The following is a 15,051-nucleotide window of genomic DNA, read 5'->3' on the forward strand; positions in this document are numbered from 1 at the left end:
AGGCAGAGGACATGTTGCCTCTATCTCAGCTGGAATATTTGCTGAATGAAAATATGACCTTGTTGAAAAACCTCAACTGTGGCTTCTTTTTATGTTGGTTTGAAACCCCGGTGTGGCTGAGGGACCTGGGCTGGGGCCCCAGGGAGGTGGGTGAGTCATGACGGAAGCAGGTGTGGCTCTGGGGCAGGGAATTTGATAGGTCCTGTCAGGTCTGGGAATGCCGGCCACCAGCCCAGGACCTCAGGCCATTTGTCCACTGAGCATTGGTTCCTTGACTTGGGGCTGTACTGACACCCCCAGAAGCCGAGCTGACCCCTCCCAGAGCTCAGAGAGGGACCAAACTGGACAGAAGTCACACAACAAGGGGTGGAGAAGCAGTGGGCGAGTTTGCTGAGTACGGCCTCAAAGCCATGCTGGAGAGAATTCTGGGCTTCCATGTCCCCTCAGAACCAGGAGGAGGAAGTGGGACAGCAACAGGGTAAGCTCTTGGTAGCTTTACAAATCTGTGTGAATGTCAGGGGTTAATGTCATCGTCAAGATGAGCGGCTCCCACTACCAGGAACGGCCTGACCCATCTTCCTGAGTGATGTTGGTGATGCTGCTGCAGCTGCTGCTGAGGGTGGTGACGATGATGATGATGATAGTGATGATGGTGGTATATTGATTGATTAGAACCCACGAGTGCCCGGCCCAGTGCTGAGAGCTTGGGAGGAGGAGAAAAAGAATATTACAGAGACAATACTCCTGGGCGTCTGCAATGTGCCAGACACTCTCCTAATTGTACTTCGTGTATTAACTCATTTAAACCTCTGGATAACCCATTTTACAGATGAGGCAACTGAGGCCCAGAGAAGCTAAGGGAGTCTCTTGAGGTCAGAGAGCTTGTAGGGGGTAGAGGCAGGTTCTGACTCAGGGCCTCTCTGTCCCTGACAACAACACAGGCATCTGGATCAGCCACGGTTCCTGCATGGAGGGGGCTGGGCCCACAGACGCTAAATTCAAGCTCCATCCCTGCTCTGGCCGTCCTGCTCCCCACCCAGATGCTGATGCCCGATGACATTCACATCTCGAATCCGGCCTCATCCTCTTCTCCCCAACCCCAGCCTGGCTGGAGATCAGCAGGCCTCCTGGCCAGTGGGGGTTGGTGAGGGGGCAGTTATCTGGCTCGGAGCAGGTGGAGGGCCTGTGTGCAGGGCCTGCCGGCCGCCTGGTTTGTATTTTTAACACCCGGCTCTCTGGCGGTGACAAGGTGTCTGCTAAGTGAGGTAATAGGCAATTGAGTGGGTTCCGCTTTGCCGAGGACCCTCATAAATCATGTCTGTCAGGGGCCTGTGTCATGGTCCAGGGCAGCGGCCGCGCGTCGGCAATTAGCCAGCCTGTGCCCGGTGGATGGACTGTAACCCACTCACCCGGCACCATGTCCCTGACTGGGGAGTGGGGCTTCGGCCCCCACCCCCTCTCTCTGGCCTCCCAGCCCATACCCGCTCAGCCTCAGACAGGCAAGGAAAGACGGACACGGTGCAGGACCAGCCGCTAGAGGGGTGGCAGCCCTGCTGCTCAGGATGCCAAGGGGTGACCTGGGCCAGTAGCTTTCTCCCTCTGGCCTCAATTTCCTCATCTGTCAAGTGGGTGAGACCATTCCTGCTTGAGGACTAGTAAGTGGAAGTGGCGAGGAGGAGGATGCACCTGAACACTGGGAAGGGTTCTATGAGTGATAATAGTAACGAGCACTTCGATGGCACTCGCTCTGTGCCCGGCACTATTCATCCCCACACCCTCCTTCTTCGGTTCCAACGCTTCCTTTTTTGGGGGCGTGGGTGCAGGAAGGATGCACAGCATTTCATGTAGCATTAAAGGCAGCTACTGAGGCAGAGTGGATCTCTTGTAATCACCTAAAGTCCTGTGAATTAAATATCCCCATCTTACAGATGGGAAAACTGAGGCACTGCTAGGTTAGTAAGGCACAGCTACTATGACGTGAGGCAAGTCTAGAACCCAGGCAGTCTGGATTCTGAGTCCCTATGCCCTTCCTGTGTGGCTCAACTGGGCAACAGGGCAACCTGGTGCTTGTGGAGGGTGTGAGCTCCCCATCTGGGGAGGAGTGGAAGCAGCAGCTGGGCAGATCTCTCATTGGTTATTAGGGGAAAGGGGTGAGTCCTGTATCAGGAAGGAGAATGGAATGGATCCTCCCTGAGATCTAAGCTTTTGGAAGAAGTGGTGCTGAGGGGAAACAGACCAGAGAGGGTGAGGAACTTACCCAAGGTCACACAGCCAGCTGGTGGCAGGTGTGAGACTTAAAGCCTGCTAGAGTTTCTTGGGTTGGGTTCAATTCAATTCCACAAACATTGTTGCGCTGGGCATGTGACTTAAAAAATTCAGCCCCAAAGGGAAACCTAAGTTCCTTTCTGTCTGCAGGGCAGCGTTCTCCTCCATGCCTGCTTTTATCTGGTCTCGGCAGCCCCACTTGGCACCTCAGCCCTGACCCCTGGCTTCTCCCAGCCTCACGATGCTCATCTGTAAAATGCGCTCTTGTCAGTAACTGCCCCATAGGGCTGTGAGGTGAGCACTTCCACTCAGGCACGTTTCTAAGTGGTGTCACTAGAGGTGATTTTTATTTTATTCTTTTTATATCACTTTGTCTTTCCAAATTTGTATTTCACCCGCTCTTGGGCAGGGAAGCTCCCACAGCAGGCAGCTGGGGTGTTCCAGGGCCTGGAGTCTCCCAGGCAGGAAGCAAAGCCCTCAGGTCTTTTCTTAGATACACAGGCTCACCCAGAGGAAGAAAACAATGCCACATGGACACGCAAATACACACATACACAAACAATCGCATACTCTCTCAGGTTCCAAAGCTTCCGTCCCTCCCTCCTGGGGCGACGGGAGTTGGGTGGGGACTCAGGCAGCATCTATGGTGGCAACCGAGGCAGAGGCCCCCCCGCCCGCACCCCAGGCCTCCTCATGGTCCCCAGATGGGAGCCCGTGGCCACCGCCGGCCCCTCCCCCGTGCCCCCTGCCAGTCTGACCAATCTTTGTGATGGGAAGGGAGCCGGGGAATCCCCGGGAGTGGATTCTTCAAAGAAAGCTCCCGTCTGCCTCTGCCCGGCTGCATTCAGAGCCTCTGCCGTGGCTCCCCTCGGGGGGCCGGGCCTGGTCAGAATAGGGGCCACAGGGGGCATCCGGGGGTTTGGAGGGATGAAAGATGCTCCAGTTGGGGGGGATACTTGGACCCCAGCAGGACAGTATTTCCGGAATATTTCTGATTCTTTTAGGGGATCAAACACCAAAGTCCAGGCTCCCAGGCTCATCTGGGGTCCACCAGGAGCAGAGGCCTGTCTATCCATCCACCAGCCAGCCCTGGGTCGGGCTGAGGACAGAGGACCCTGGAGACCGCCATCTGCGGGCCTGTCTTGGCTGCCTTGCCTCCCTGGAGGTCACCAGGGGCTGGGATCAATGCAGGGCCCAGCTGCCCAGCGGTGCCCCATTATGCGCTCGGCCTGGCCTGGCTCTAATTGATTACACCAGGGCGTCTGCAAGGGCCCAGGTGGCAGGGCCTGGGCACCTCTGGCTCCCTCAAGGCACGGCCTGGCTGGGGACAGGGGAGTGGGAAAAGAAAGAAGGCAAGGGGCAAGGGCATCTGTGAGCCCCAATTAAGCCAGGAGTGGCGCAGCCCAGGCTGCTCCTAATTTGGTTGGGGATAATGAGCTGGGGAAATTGGCTCCTGTCTGACTGGAGTTTAAGCCCCATCTGGGCTGGGCCCTGGGAATAACCTCTTCTCCCTGCCCAGTGGATTGGTTGGGGGGGGGGGTGGGGCTAGTGGTAGAGCAGGCTCCTCGGGTGGGCACAGCTCTCTGCAGTGTGCAAACACTCTCTCCTTTGTGCTATCCATGCCATCTGTTTGTGGGTGGGTGTGTGTTGGGGGGGGTACCATTACATCCCCACTTTACAGATGGACAAACTGAGGCTCAGAGAAGGGAAATGAAGGAGTCCCTGGCTGGAACTAAGACCTAGACCCAGATCTTCCCATACATGTGCTTCTTTTCTTCCTGAGATAGTTTTTGGCTTTTAGGGTTGTCAGATTTAGTAAATAAAAACACACTGGATGCCCAGTGAAATTTGAATTTCAGATAAACAAGAAATAAAATGTAGTATAAGTATATCCCATACAATGTTGGGGATATACTTATAGTACAAAATGTATTAATTTTGTATTTTATCTGACAGCACTGTCTACCATTCTTAAGGGACTTGTCGAGTCTGGGAGGAGTGGAAACAAACTTTGGAGCCAGTCAGGCTTGGGTTCAAACTGGTTTGGGTATTTTCTCCCTGTGTGGCTGTGGAAGGCAGAATAGTGCACCGCCGCCCCCCCCCCCCCCCCCCCCCCCCCGCCCCAGACATCCATGTCTTAATCCCTGGAAACTGTAACATGCTACCTTATATGGCAAAAGAGACCGTGAAGTTAAGGATCTTGAGACGGGAGATTATCCTGGATTATCTGGGTGGGCCCAATGTCATAATGAGGGTCCTTACCAGAGGAAGGGGGGAGGGTGAGACAGAGAAGGGGATATCATGAGAGCAGCAGAGGTCAGAGTGATGAGCTTTGCAGATAAAGGAAGGCGCCATGAGCCAAGGAATACAGTAGACCTGTAGAAGCTGGACAAGGTAAGGACACCAGTCCTCTCCTAAAATGTCCAGGAAGAATGTAGCCCTGCTGACACCTTGATTTTAGCATCATGAAACTCATTTGGGGATGCTGACCTCTAGAACGGTAAGATAATACATTTGTGTTTTTCTCAGCCTAAATGTGTGGTGATATGTTACAGCAGCAACAGGAAACAATACAGCGACCTTGGGTGAATTGCTTAAAATCTCTGGGCCTCTGTTTTCTCATCTGTGGAATGGAGATGGCCCTCCTTTCCACACGGGGTTGATGTGAGGTTTATCCAGGGCAGAGTGGCCAGATGTCTCCTTGGGTTGTTTTATTGTAAAACCTCAGTGGGTTCTGAGGACCCAGCCACAACCTCCTTCCCCAGCACCTTGCTCAGCCCCAGCTGGAAGCATCTTCAGATGCTGGGAGGGAGCAAGGTAGCAGACCTGCCTCGCTGGGGAATGAGCTGGGCCCTAACTCAGAGCACCTCCGAAAAGCATGGGTACTGGGGTCTTGAGGGACCCCTAACTCTGCCATTTCCTGGCTGTGTGACCTTGAGTAACTGAGTCACCTTCTGTGGGACACATCTACCTCCCAGGGTCCTTCTGAGGATAAAATCGAATGCAATCACAGGCTCAAAGGTGGGAGGCATCCAGTAGGCAATCGACCCTGGGCTGTTCCCATTTCACAGATGAGGAAACTGAGCTCCGAGAGGATTTGCTGAAGGTGGCACAGTGTGAGGTTGCCAGGCCCTGGACTGTACCCTGGGTCTCCTGATGAGCCTCGTCTGTTCTCGTAGACCCAATGCTCCCTTTTGTTGTTGGTCGGGGGTGGGAGGGGAGAGCTCAGAGGGTATGCGAAACCGCTAGGGTGCAAGGTTGTCAGGATCAAAAAAGAAGAGGACCTCTTATATTAGACCGAAGGGCACAGCTCTGGGATGTACCTAATGGCCTGTATGTGGGCATCAGGTGAATATGGACCCTGCCAGGTGGTCCCAGGGGTGGGGCTCTCACTCTGATGAGGGGCAGCTGTGCTCATCTCATGCCCAGTGTTCCTCTTTGAGAGCCACTCAGAGCCAGAAAACAAGCCAGCCATGCTCTAGTCCTGCAGCCCTAGACCCCCTCCTTCCAGGATGGCCTCTCTCTCCCCTCCCTGATGGGTTTGACGAGAGCCCTCCCTCCCTAACCCTCTCAGGGCTGCAGAGCCCAGAGGCCTTCCACCCATCATGCACCCATGGCAGGTGTTATCCTGGTTCCCAGACTGAAAAACTAAGGCTAGGAGCAGGAAAGGGACTTGCTCAGGGCCACTCAGCTAGAAGGTGTTGGGGAGGGAATGGGACCCAGGACTTCTGGATGGGCCCCAAACCCCCTGCTCCCCACTCACCAGGAAGGAAGAATGATCTAGTGATCATAAGTGAGGTCTCTGATACCACACTGCCCGGGTGGGTTCAAATCTCATTCCTGCTTTGCACACACTGTGTGACCTCAGGCAAGTCATCTAATCTCTCTGAGCCTCAGTTTTGTCATCTGCAAAATGGGGAATTAAATAAGCTAATAGAAGTGAAGTGCTTGGAACAGGGCAGGACATAGAAGAAACTCCCCTTGAAGCACTGATATCCTCACATAAGCTTACCTTGGAGATATCGCGGGTTCAGTTCTAGACCATCACAAAAAAGCAAATATTGCAATAGAGCACGTCACATGAAATTTTTGGTTTCCCAGAGCATATAAAAGTTATGTTTACACTATACTATTGTCTATTAAGTGTGTAATAGCATTATGTCTAAAAAAATGTACATACCTTAATTAAAAAAATACTTTATTTTTAAAAAATGCTAACCATCACCTGAGACTTCAGTGAGTCGTAATCCTTTTGCGACAGTCACAGCAAAGATCACCAATCACATAACAAATATAATGATCGTGAAAAAGTTTGAAATATTGTGGAAGCTACCAGAATGTGACACAGAGACACAACGTGAACAAATACTGTTGGAAAAACGGCGTCACTCGACCCAGGGTTGCCACAAGCCTTCAGTTTGCAAAAAAAATTAAAAATTAACCACCCCCCCACCCCCGCCCACCCAAAAAACCACCATTGTCTGCAAAGCGCAGTAAAACGAGGTCTGCCTGTATTTATGTCACAGCGAGGGACGTATGCTGCCGGTGAGACAAGGGTTGCTGTTAAATGGCACATTGGACACGGCAATGAGGAGCATCAAACCCCAGTGAGAAATGTATTCCCTTTGTAAATTCCTGTTTGGTCCTGACTTGCTGTGGAAGCAAGCATCGAATTGGGTGCCGTGGTAGCTTTCACACCTCCCTGACACTTGCTTATCTTCCTTTTGAACCAAGAGGGACCAGGCGGCAGTCCAGAGAGGTGGCAGGCAGAGGCAGCTGGCTGGAACTTAGTCACACGTTGCTACTGCGCTCATTTTTATGGTTACTTTTATTTTGTGACAACCGATACCAATTTCCCATGTATGAGGCTCCTACCAAACGTACTTTGAAATCACATTGCCTTGAAGAAAACAGCATCACGGGGGAAGGAAGCACTCCCTGGCATCTTCCCCAGGACCTGTCCCTGTCCCGCGATGGGTGGGCCTCTGGGTCCGCATCCCATGTGATACAGGTCAGGAAGTCAGAGAGGGAACTGTCAAAGACGTTTCAAAAATTGGGATGAAAAATCTCTTTTCGCATAATTTATCTTTCTGAGACTTGGTATCCCTGACTATATATGACGTGGAAGATATATATATATAGATATCCTTCTGGGCTGAGCACATCTTGGAGAGCATGGTGTTGTGTTCTGGAAACACACAAGTGACTTTGGATCTCCAAAGGCGTCTGCGAGAAAGGAAGTGTCCCTGTTGCACTGACGGGGTTTCCCCATCCTTCACTTCTCTCCCTGCCTCCTGTCTCATAGAAAACGGCCTTTAACTCATGCTTTCAACGTCTTGGGAACAATCACATACGTTTGCTTCTTAAGACTAAGAAATTCCTTAACTTTCTCCTCCCAGTCCCACCATGTCCCCTCCTCCTTTGTTCGGGAAAGTCCACATTGATACAATTTATTTTGGAGGGCAATTTGGAAGTAGACATCCAAAGCATTGTATATAAACATCTATCTATTTATCTCTCTGCTCAGCCCTTCCACTTTTAGGGCTCCATCTTTAAGAAACTAATGATCACAGTGTCTCATAAAGATTCAGCTATAAAAGCATGTTCATCTCAGCAAACGTTGAGAAGAAGTAACCTAACTGCTCAACCACAGGGGATTGGTTAAATGAATATGCTACATCCCCACAATGGAATATCACACAACCAGCCCATTGGTTAACAGGATGTAACAGAAGAATGTCAGCTCCATGGGGGAAAGGATTTAGTTCATCCATTCGTTTTTAAACTGTTATATTTCCAGGATCTAGGACAGTGCCTGATATACAGTAGATGCTCAATAATTTGTCCGAGGAGAGTGCATGAATGAATGCTTAACAACATGGAAAGATCATTTTACAGTTGTCAAATTATCCATGTTATCCCATTTTGTGTAAAGATGCCTAATGTGTATATGGAGAAAAAAATTTAAAGGTAATAAAATGATTAGCTTGGTGATTTCCAGACTTGCTGATTTTAGGTGGTTTTCCTTCATGACTTTACAGTTATAAGTATTTTCTAAAATTTATTCAATAAATGTATTATATCTGATACAAGAAATAACACACGTTATTTCTTGGTGAAACTATGAAATCACATATAGGATGATGACCAGGCAGCCCTCCAACCCTTTTGATGAAAGGTCTCTACTGTCTAGATTCAAAGTTCTCCAATTTGAAGAGTTCACATCTTCCAAAACTCAGAGATCACAACTCCTTGAGAACATGTGGTTTCAAGTGCCAGGAGCCCCAGGTTCTTACTATCCGGCTCTGGGTTATGCTTTAACCATCAATTCAAAGCTCCATGACCAAGATGTCAAATCTGGAATTTTAATCCATGACATAGCAGGAGATTTTCTCCTGTTTCACTGTGGAAATAAATTCTGGACTCTGAGTATTAAGGAACCCGGCCACCCCCATCTGGAGGGAGCATTCAGGATCCACGTGGTCCTGGCCTGCACAGCCTCTCTCTGCCGCCAAACCCTGCTTCCCCAAAGGCTGGGATTGGGGCAAAGTCCCAGGACCCACAGGAGAAGATCCTCAGGGGTTAGGAGGGATGGGGAGTGGGGTGGGGCTGGGGCGGGTATTAGACCTGATAATGACCTAAGGAGCTTTGTAAACAAACAAACAATATTGGTTAAAGGATTTTCAGACATCAGGGCACAAAGGGGAGGGGAGAGGGGAAGTCTTTGTAGGCGGGGCGGGGTGGGGCGGGTAGGGGTGAAGGAGAAAGGGAAGTACACCCCAACCCCATCCCAGGTGAAGGGGTTTTTCTCCATTTGCAGATAAAATCAACTACACCAGACACACTAGAAATTGTTAAGAAGTAGGAAAAATCCCTGTCATTGCCTTTTTATTCTTTTCTTTTTCTGTACGTTTCTCTCCCATCGTGGGATCTGAATATACTAAGGTCGAAATTGCAGTGGTGTCTTGTCAGACTCAGGTTTCACTGGACTGCCTGTGGGTCCCATCACCGGGCCTTCGTAGGAAATCCTCGACAGCCACTTGGACACTTCACAACAACGTTAGAAACCAGCACCTGTTTCGAACGGGCCGGGGCCCTGGAAAACCTCCCAGGCCTTCCAGTGCTCATACCGTGGCTTCATGACGACCCTCAGTGAGCCTGTGGGTCCTCGGTGACAGGGTCACAGAGGGCGACATCATTTATTCTTACAGTGTGACAATTTGAGATGAGGACCGAGTGCGGGGATGGAACGGGAAGAGTGTGATTTGGGGCTGGGGATGCACTCGAGGAAGCCTGAAGGTCACCTCTGTGTGTGTGGCCGGGCCCAGAATGCCAGGCTGCCCTCAGGAAGAACCCCGGATAGATGTGCCCACGTAGCCAGAGCCTGCGGGAGGGACACCTGGGTACCCCGCAGGCATCGCCCAGCAGTCCCCGGAATTCTGGGCCCGCAGTGGGGCCATAGGTCCCGGGCTCAGCCAGTGTGCTCTAGATGATGCCCACCCCTCCATCCAGGGTTCAAGTGGCCCCCTGTACCCTTCCCTCCCAGCGCTGGGCCCCCTTCTGACCCCTGGGGATGGGGAAGGAGGCAGCCCCCCAACTTGCTTGTCAAGTTTCCGCAGTGCCAGAGCCTGTATTCTTGGGGTGACGCCTGTATGATGGAAGAAAACAACTACTGATTTCCCTTCAGGAACCGGAAAATTCATCCTTGACGCATTGAAACGCCAGCTGTGACTGCACTGCGTTTCCTTGGAGAAACACTGATCTCCTTTCCTGCTCTCCCCTCTCCTTCTATTCTGCCTGGCTTGGTTGTTATTCTGATAATTCCTATTTAGCAGTGATACTGTGGTTCAAGCAAAATCTTCCAGGATCTCAGACATCAGACAAGCAGGGCTGCCGTGTCCGGGGAGGGGAGGGAGCCTGGAAACCCTCTCTGCTTCCTCCCATCCACACACCCCAGGGGCGCTGGAGGGGCTCCAGGGGACCCCCAGGGTCTGAGGGGAGCCTCATAGGGGAGGATTTACTCTCTCAACGTTGACAAAGACCGCCCTCACCCCCTAAGGACAGGATGCTTACGAGGAGACCAGGCTCCTCGTCTGAACCCAGATCACATGCAGGAGGGTTGAAAAGCCCTTCAAAGGTCATCTAGCTCATCCCTTTCACCCTCTTTGAGCAGATGAGGAAACTGAGACCCTGAGCAACAAAGTGACTCGCCCAAAGCCACGCGGCGATTCCGTGGCCGCGTGGGGACCTAGCTCACATAACGATGCTGTCGCCTCTTATCCAGGAGACCCGCGGGTCGGGGGCCCCAGAGGCATCCGACAGCAGTGAGCCGTGGCGGATTTCTGTCACGTTACATAATGGCGGGCAGGTAATAACCACTCAGTCTCCGGCGTCTCGGCGCATAATGGGCAGGAAAATGAATTCAAATGTCATTCGTTACAATAAAAGAAAGTATTCTTAGTGCTCGCAGCGTTCAGCGGGGCCGAGGCGAGGGCGAAGTGCATTCTCAATGAATCACCTGGTAAAGCAGGAGCGAGGGGATCTCAATTATTCCCTGGCAACGTCAGCCCGATGAAGTGTAATCACCGAGGCTATTTTTATAAGCGAAGCTGATGAATATGTGCGTGTGTGCGCGTGTGCAAACGTGATCGGGGCCAGGCGTGTGCATGCGGGTGCCTGAGGCGTGTGTATGTGTGTGTGCACGTGGGCCCGGGAGAGGGCGAGAGTGAGCTTGTATAGGTGTGTGCAGGTGCGTGCGTGTGGCACTCACAGATGTGGGTGTATCTGTGACGTGGGCCCCTGGACAGTCAGCCCCACGAGGACAGGATTCCTTCTCAGTGTCATTCAGTGTTTCCCTGGTGCCCAGCCTGGGGTCTGGCACATAGTAGGTGCTTCATAAATATCTGTTAACGGCACACAAATCACCCGGTCCCGCTGCTCCTTCTTCCAGTATAACCCTCAGATCTGACCCCTTTCCTGTACCTGCTTTCACCAGCCCAGCTGAAGCCCCCTCATCTTGACCTCCCGTCCTCCATGGTGACCGTTTCCGTCCACCGTCCAAACAGTGGCTGGAGGTGGGGGGGTCTGCTTAAAATTCAAACTGGAGCAAGTCACTCTCCTGATTAAGAAAAACAAAACAAAATAAAAACAACCCAGTGGCTCCCCATTGTACCCAGAACAAAACCCCACATCTTCCCCAGAACCTTCAAGGTCTGCCTAACCTCATCTCCCACTGCCCCACCCCTTTCCATCTTCAATTCTTCCAAGGGGCAGGGATGGCCTTTTCCTGCCTCAGGGCCTTTGCACCTGCTGTTCCCTTTGCTCTCAACGAAGCCTGCACCTTCTCGTCCCTTGGGTCCCGCTTAAGTGCTTAAGTATGCAAGCCTTCCTGTCCATCCCCCCATCCATCCCCCACCCATCCTTTGATTTCTCTAGCACAACTTTGGGTCCTCAGGACATTCATTACCATCCATGAGGATCTGATGTACTGGTTTCCCTGCTGGACCATGAGCTCCAGAGGGCAGGGCCATATCTGTATCACAAGCCACCAGCCCAGCACCGGGCACGTGGAGGGTACCTACTAAATGTTAGCTGAAGGCTGGTGAATGGCCCGTGTGGGCACCCTCCTGGGGGAAGGGGAGGCCCAAAAGCTACCCATCTATTGAGCTGAGAAAAAACACGCTTCCCAGCTGCCATCCCTCCTTCCCAATATTGCCCTTCTCTGCACCTCATCTGGACTGTTTCTTACTTACTATGTATTTAAAGGGATTTCCTTTTCATTTCAATTCAAAACTTTCGATCACTATTTTGAATTGACAATTTGCCATAAAGGAAAACTAACTACTGACTTAGAAATGCAAGTGCATTTCATGCTAGCTGGCAGTGGTGGCTTGTTCTGAGGACCCAGGTTGACAACTCCCTCTGTTAGATGTTTAAGACTCAGCAGCCCCCAGCTGGGGCTTTCCGTGCCATATCAGGAGACTTGGAAGAGAACCACGAGGCTTGTGGCATCCCGACGTTCAATGGCGTTTGTCTCGATGTCTGTGAACAGCCGCCAGCCCACTCTGTGGCATCTGCTTTCCTGCCCACAACCTTCTGGTCTCCAGGAAGGAGCTAAGCACGTTTCTGGTCCCTTCTGGTCACTCCTGTGACCCCTCGGCATCCTTACATCACACTCTAGGGGGCAATTCTGGGTCTAGGGGGCCAGACTGGCTCCTCAGAGTCTCAGTTTTCCCTTCTGGCAAATGGGGTACCTACCTGGGACCTCTGCCTGCCTCTCGACCAGCTGTGAGGATGAACTGGGATCCCGGAGGACCAGCCCTCATGCCCTGGGGGAGGAGTCTCGGCTAGGGTCTTTCCTGAACCTCTAGCTGCCTCCTGGGACAGTTTGGAATTTTTATTTTTCAGTCTTCGTCTGCAAGGGAGAAGTGTGGGCCTCTTTACGTAATTTTCATTCCACGAGGCTGGAAAGGGGGTCTGCACAGGTGTTTTCAAGAGGACGGAGGGGGAGCTGGGAACCCCAGAGCGGCTATCATTGGCAGGAGGCCAGATGTGCCTGTTTTTCAACACAGAGGGAAGGGAGCATGGCAGCATGACTGAGCACCTACTGTCTACTCATCTGTGCACTAGCTGCCACACAATCCTTAACACCTTCAAAAACCACAGGCAAGGGCTGCTGCAACCCATTTTACAGATGCAGAAACTGAGACTCAGAGAAGGAAGGAACTTGCTTAAGGTCACACAGCTGGGAAGCAGCAGAGCCAGGATTTGAACCCAGGTCTCTGTGGCTCCAAATTTGTGACCTTAACTACTGTACTGTCCTTTCAGTCTTTTTTTTTTTTTTTCACACGACTAACAGGAATAATAATACCCCTTCCATTTGAAGAGCTCTCAGGTCCAGTCCCCTGCTGCATGTTGTAGGTGATCTGAGCCTGAGGATCAGAGAGATTAAGCGTCATGCCCCGGGTCACACAGCAGGTTGCTGGGGGGTGGAGGGGGGGGGCGGTCTGGCTTGAGCCTGGCGGGCCTCTGAGGCAGGGAGGGGCTGGGTCTGAGCCAGCTGAGATTCCTCTGGGCGGCCCCCTGTCCACCCTCCGTTCTTGGACACATCCAGGGGGCACAGCGCCCGTGACATTGGCTGGAGCATCCAGGCCCGTATTTCAGCCGCCACGCCGAGGCTGCGCGCAGTTAATTAGCGGGGCTCGGAAAGTTCATCAATAATAGATCTGGCGGCAGCGGCTGATTGCCGGCGCGCGGCGGGCGGGGAGCGCCAGTAAATCAGCCTGACGGCTGCTGACCATTCCGGCCTCGCGCCACCAGAGCGCCACCCTCGGAAGCCAACGGGGCGCTGGGCGGCGGGGCAGGCCCTGGGCGGGGCCGCCCTTCAGCCCGGCCCGCCGCCCTCCCAGGCTCTCTTAGTTCGCTGGTTCTTCTCTCTCCCCGTCTCCCCACCCGACTGTCAGCCTGGTCCCCGTGGGTCCCTCCACTCCCTGCTTGCTCGAGGTGCATCCTCCGCGCTTGCAGTGCCTGGGGTGGGGGTGGGGGGGTTGGAGCCCCTGCAGGACTCGCCCCTCGCCAGCCCAGCTTTGGATGGGGATTCTTATAGCCCCTCTAGGGTCAGGGTTCAAATTCCCCAGCGAGATCTTGGATGCCTAGGTTTCTGCCTCTATGAAATGTAGATAATACAAGTACCTGCCCGCCCACCCCCATGTTGGGTTAACGGGCTAATGCAAACAGGCTATGCAGTGCTGGGGACCTGTCAGCCCCCAGAAATGGAAGATCTGCCCCTTTTCCCATCCCACCTGCGGCCATACCCAGCCCTTGCAACACATGTATGCATCGCCACCACCCCAGCCCCAGGCCCCCGGATTTTCCTGTACAAGAGACATGCCCACATGTATGCCATGGACACAGGCTTCAGGAACCCACTCATTCACGTATGCATCATGCACACGTGGCTACCTGTGTCAGCTTTACATGTGCACCCTGGCTAACTGTGCAAATCATTGTTTGGGGAGAAGGTTCCTCCCCTCCCCGCAGAGGAAACAGCATGTGCAAAGGCCCTGTGGTGGGAGGGAAAAGACGTGTTTGAGGACTACAAGAGACAATTGCAGCTGCTGTGGCCACATTCCTGTTTTCCCCAAAGGGACCTTAGATAACAGGCAGTTTGTAACCTCATGTAGAGCGTGATGTCTTTTGCACAATCTTGCCAAGTAAATGCTTCTCAGATCCAGGTCTTTCAGCTCACATCCACCCTGCCTTTAACCACAATGTTTTAACCTCTCTTAATTCAGCCCCTCTTCCCCTGCCCCACTGAAGGGCTCAGGTCTCTGTGGGACCTGAGTTTTGGTGAGAGTTGGGCTGAGGAAGGGCAGGCTAGGAGGGAGGAGGCCAGCCATAAATTTCCAGCGAACTGCTGCTGGCAGCTCTCTGCCTGCTCTCAGAGGCCATAAAATTTTACTAGAGCAAGAGCTTCTGCCCATCAGGGCAGCCACGGGATATTAGAGCTCACCAGGGTGTCAGCCCTCAATGCCTCCATCACCTGCCAGGCTGCCCCACCTCAGGGCTCATCCTCTCTGCCTGCCACCCTAAGAGACTCAGGATTGGCCACCACCTGCCCAGGGCAGAGCACTTTACAGTTTAGGAGGTAATTTCCACCAGCCTCATGAAAAATCTTCCAGACCTCCCAGGGAACTGTCAGGGCAGAGTCACCAGTCTCATTTGACAAATGAGGAAACAGGCTCAGAGAGGATGACCTCACTGACTAAGGCTACACAGCAGACGAAG

This window comes from Orcinus orca, chromosome 15, assembly GCF_937001465.1.
Source record: "Orcinus orca chromosome 15, mOrcOrc1.1, whole genome shotgun sequence".
In the NCBI taxonomy this organism is placed as follows: Eukaryota; Metazoa; Chordata; class Mammalia; order Artiodactyla; family Delphinidae; genus Orcinus; species Orcinus orca.